Below are 5,765 nucleotides of genomic sequence, written 5' to 3' on the forward strand. Positions count from 1 at the left end.
CAAATTGCAGGACTGGAATATGAGTGATTTTAACAGAAATACAGCTGGAGATCAAGAGAAAGACAGTACAATAAGGGTAACAGTACTAATTTTATCCTCCGCCTGTGAATGGATGTTGCACTGAGTTGCTTAAGAAATATTTGCAGAATTCTTTTTCCTCCTCTGAGAAATACCTTGGTATTTCCTGAATTACTAATGATGCTCTGAAATGCAGAGTAACATCACAACTTGTTTTCGGTATGCATTGTAGTGCCTGGAATGTTGTATTCCAACATATCTTTAAAAGCTAGGATTAAGCAAGACTCTTATACAAGAAGTCAGAATAATGCTTTATAAAAGGGTAAATTGACATTTGTGGTTGAGTTCTTTTTGGACCTATAGTAGCTTCAACACAGAAATATATTTATTTCCCCTATACTTTTGTTCTGTTGCTCCTTATGTGGTTGAAATGTTGCATACAATTCACTTTTCAATCCCCTAAACTCTTGACATCTGTCCACTCTAATGTCATGTGAGGGTATTGTGGCTTTAAAAAGAAGTACTGAAGTTCATTTAATAAAAAGCTTGCAGACTAGACGCATAGCTAAGACTTTTTTGTGTAGCTAATTAACACACACTTCGATTTTATTATATTATTGGCAAGTAGAATAAATACCGCATGACTACTACTGCCCCTTCAGAATTATGTTTTTTGATGTCAGTATAGATTTCTTTACAGTAAGCCTCCCTCTTGGAAACAACTTTACAGTGGCATTAGCTCGGGAGTGTCCTCGTTTCTGTCACCTGATAAGGAGGGATCAGTAAACATCGTCTGTAAGTCCAACAGTGCATGAAAAAAAAAATCCGCAAAGGTGCTAAAATGAACTCAACAGTTTATGCAGATGTTAGTTAATGTGAGTGAAATGTGTGCTAATTATGCGTGTCTTTCACCTGTCTTCAGAAGACAAAGGAAAACGTGTTGCTTCTTTTCAGAGACATGATTAGATTTCAAAGGCTTTCTTTATTCCTGAGTTTTCATAAGGTTGAAGTTGTCTCTTCAGGACAGACCTACAGTGTTGTTTGGGCATAAAGAAAACCTAGTTAATAACACAAACCCGGGGAAAATATGGATGCAGTTCTTGATCGTGTAGTTTCACAAAAATTTCTTTTAGTGGTAGTGGCTTAAATTACCTTGAGCTGCTCACTCCTGCTCTCTCAGTCATGCCACTATAACTGTTACGGCAGCAGTGTTGTGAACTATTGTGAACTGGTGCCTTTCCTGGGATAAAGTTAACACAGTAAACATGTGATTCACTGATTTTGTTCTCTGTGTAACCATACAGACCGTTCTGCCAGAGGTGTGACTGAGCTGAGTGCTGCGGCTGGAAGGAATGGCGAGATGCTTAGGCTAGTACATCTGATCAAACAAAAAAACAACTTAAAAAGGAAGTTGGTGAAACTATGGGTTAAGCCTTTGTGAAAGTGATTTTACTGCACATCTGTGGTAGAAAAAGAAAGGACTTTTTGCTGGTGAGAGGCAAACCACAAAAATGAGATAAATATAGCAATTGGAATAGCAGGTAGGGAGGAGAAAGGTGTGAATATGCAGAGCTTAAAGCTGAAGCCAAACTGCAAATTTAGTGTGTTGGAGGGGCAGGAAAGAGGTTAAAAGTGAGAGTGATACAGTCTAATTCTGCAGTGGGTTGTGATAAGCCCATGAGTGAGTAAAAATTGCTGTAATAACTATGTTTGTAAATCCATCACTTTACATATTTGGTATGAGCTTTAGCTGGTAGAGTCTTCTATGAGATAATCAACTTTTATAAAAAAAAAAAAATTCATGTCTATAATTACTGTTAACCAAGTGATTCCTGAATGTGAAAAAATCAGAAGATAAAAAGAAATCATAGTAATAGGACTAGAGTTTAGCATTATCCAGACCTGGTCCTAAATAATTCTTCCCTAACAGCAGTGACTTTCTTCTATTTTCTTGGAAAGGACCTTGATGTCAGAATAAGCACTGTATGCAGAATGTCTCACACTTGGGCACTAGAATCCCTTGGTGAAACACAGGCTTCTTTTGGGGATTTTGTACCCAGTTCTCATGCAGGGCATCTACATTCCCATAGCTGCAGACCTTGCACGCACAGCGCGTTGGACTCGTTACCGTCTTATCGCGGAGTAGGCAATGATAAATCCAGTTGCCACACAGGTGTAGTTCAACTGCACAGTGGATATGCTTTAGGTCTGACATGCTGTGTATCTGCATATGTCTCACAGCTGCTTTCCAGGTAACTGAAATAGCATTCAGCTGCATATGAAATATGAATGAAATTATATCTGTTAGGCTTTTAATATAGAGCATATAATTTAAACATTTAATAATGAAAATCCTGTTTTATACAGGATAGCCAACAGCCCAGCCCTCAGCTGTTAAATCTTGGAGAGATTGGTTCAAACTGGGGGTGAAAGGGATGAAATATATGGGCTTATGCCTTAAGATTACATAGGCTGTAGCACCTCTTTTGAAAAGCTACAGCTGCTGAAGGGAAGGGCTCAAGGGTGCGCTTTTTTTTCAGGTATTTTTGGCAGGTGATTGAACATGAATGGAGATTTCCTTTAGAAGGAAATATACATGAGGCAGTTGCATAGCATACTAAAAATGGCTGTCAAGAGAAACTTTCGGAACGCCCCAGGTATTCCATGTATATTACAGACAAAATCAGCTTTTTAATCTGCAGACAATGAGTGACCATTGTGATCCGGAACAAGTAATGTAAACCAAAAGTATTCAAAGATACTGTTCAGGAGGACAAACACATGCATGTATCTGGCCACAAAGCCTTTTAGGCTTACGGGCAAATCAGCTACCTGCTTGGCATAAACATGCTCGCCAGTAGTTTCTGATGCTTTACAAAATTACCAACCTTCTTAGGCAGTTCACTCATTTTAGCATCCAGCCTATTTTTAGAAAGTTGGGAACTGCCTTTATAGACATTTACTGTTGGATTCTGTATCAGTTGGCAGTCTTGTCTTTTGGTCTTTAAGCAGTTACTGACACTTTGGCAGATAAAGGGGAAAAGGTGGAAAAAACTCTTAAAAGGAAAGACACTGAATTACAATGTTTTCATTTTCTTATTCTAGAAATTAGGGCTGTCAGTCAATGACTTGGAAATACAGGACCAAGCTACAAGCCCTTAATGCAACTTCTTTCCCCTGTTCTGTTTTGGTTTGTTTTTTTAAATTATTATTATCCTGGGAAGACACTACATTCCTCCTTTCCTTTTGTGTTTCTCTTCAAAATGTTATTTTTAAAGCTCCATCTTTTGTCTATCACCTACTGTTCCCTCTCTGACAGTGATGATTCACCCCCTATAGGGGTACATACCAAAACCCTGTTTCTGTCATACAGACAAATCTCTTCCTTACTGATATTTGTTTAATTTTGAGGCTTTCGGTGTGTATTAAGTAGTACAGCCTGTTACAACACTGCGGTGCTTGATGTGCACAGCGGGCAGAGTTCTTTGTAAAGAACTTTAAATATAGTAGGTTGCACTTCTAATGTTGTCTTTTAATTTCCTTTTGACTGAATTTGTGCTTTTCATCTTTCCTTTGGTTTCTCTCTTTAGCCTTTTTTTTCTGCTGCCTCACAGCCCTGTTTTCCCTTAACGTCTCCAAAGCACTGAGAAGGACAAATAGGAGCTAATCTAATCTCTCCGCCCTCTCTTCTGCTTTAACAAAGCTTTTAGCTTCCCCTGTCTCTCTTTGTTTTCTTTACCTTTCTGTCCCTTCCCCCTCCAAAAAATTCACCACTCCTGTGTAAAAGAATTGGTCAAGCTGTAGTAGGACATGCAATCATTGTGACTTAATGGACAAAATCTTCTGAATTTTCCAGACGTACCTGTGTGTCATTATACCAGACTTGTACCTCCTGTTGCAAAATATGTGTATGGACAAGGAAATAAAGAGAAAGATATTTCAAGATTTCCCTTTCTGGCTCCTGACAGAATTCTTTTGTCTATTTTAGCAGAGTAGCCTACTGGCTGAATACAAATGCTGTATTCTGTCTGATACACTTTCTAGGGTTTTGTTCTTGCTAATGACTGAAGGTTTGTAAATTTTTCTCTTGCACTTAGGCCACCATTTCCTTAAATCAAGAGGATAGGACATTAGGCCTTATCTAAGGCTGCTTCTGATTTTATCTATCTGCTGCATGCTGATTCTCTCTCTAAGTCCAAGCCTGTCAGTTTGGCAGCGTTCCCAGTCACCATCAGCATTGCTGCATTCCCAGAGTCGGGTCTTGGTTAGCACAAAGCATTGACAAATTCAGTGTATTTATTTTTGGTCCTTTGCTGTACTTCATAGGGATTATGATTTTTTTAAAATATGGTTGTATTGGAGTAGAGCAGTCAATCAATGAGCATAAATGTTAATGGCTGACAATCCTCACATTTACTGCATAGAGGAATCAAAATTCGGATGTGTGTGTGTTGGGGCGTGATATCTCTGAGTGGCATAGGCCTTTAGGTATGCGATTAAAAAGGAACCTGTGTTAAATGATTTGAACTGTTAAAACTGATGCAAGTATGCTCTTGAATGTCATGCATTTCCAGTGTGCTCTTGCTGCTGTAGTGGGCTGTACGATTCCCTTTATAGCAGCGCTCTCTCTAGCTTCTGCTACATTCCTAAAACAGAACAAACTGCCAGTGTAATCCATGAGCCTTCCTGCTCCCTGCCCTGAAAAACATTGCCAAAGCTAAAAAGGGAAAATGCTTCCAGCAGGGACTCCAGAATTACTTATGAGATGAGAATTTATACTCTGGGCTGTTAATCCGCTGTTGCAGCCTAAAACGCAAGAACACAAAAAATGTAAGCACAGTGATAGGATGGTTTGGCAGTTCTCCCGTGACAATGATATCTCAAGAAATAATTTGAATGCAGTATGGGGTGATAGAGAGTAGCATTATTAATTTTTACTGAGTTGCATAGCAATGAGTCATGTCAGCTCTCAAGCAAAGGGGTTTGTGTGGTAAGGTAGTTACATCCTGAAAGGTGCTGGTTGGAGCTGAGGGAGGGCATTAGTTTTATCTGTGGTGATTGCTTCCGAGATCATTAGCACCCCAATGAATGCAGAGTGAAGTGCATATTCTGTTTGCAACTGGCCTTGATTTATAGGAGAAGGTTTTCTATAATCAGTTTTGCACAATCCTGGATCTTGCACGCTGTATTGGAAGAATGTTTATTCTTTCTTTCTTTATTTATTAATTACTATTATTATGTTTATTCATTGGTTATTTTAGCTCATTATTTAATAATTATTGCTTTAATATTAAACCTCTCCCTCTAAAGCTCCATTCATGGCTTTTTTTTTTAATAAATAATCCTTTGATAATATGCAATATGCCGTCACAATCACCTTTTCATCTATGGTTTCCATTGTAATTTGTTGATGGCTCTAGAATGACAGTGCCCGGCTACCTAATACAGATGCAAAATTTGAACACAAATGTAAAGAAAAGCTTGTTGGGGCCTTTCTAAAGATCTGACTTTCAAAATCTTCATCTGGAATTAAGATTTTCTTTCTTCCTTCCTGGCATAGCGCTAAACCCTCCCACTTTCACTGCATTAGGAAAGAGAAGTGAATCACATTTTTGAATCGAGTGCTTGGGAATTGGCCCAAGATCAAACCGGTTGCTTACATGCCGTTCTCTCATTTCGTTTCATTTGCAGAATTTTAGTAAAAAATAAAAAGTAAAGCCAAAAAAAAAAAAAAAAAAAAACCAAAC

The sequence above is a fragment of the Egretta garzetta genome, unplaced genomic scaffold (genome assembly GCF_000687185.1).
Source record: "Egretta garzetta isolate BGI_Z169 unplaced genomic scaffold, ASM68718v1 scaffold214, whole genome shotgun sequence".
Taxonomy (NCBI): Eukaryota; Metazoa; Chordata; class Aves; order Pelecaniformes; family Ardeidae; genus Egretta; species Egretta garzetta.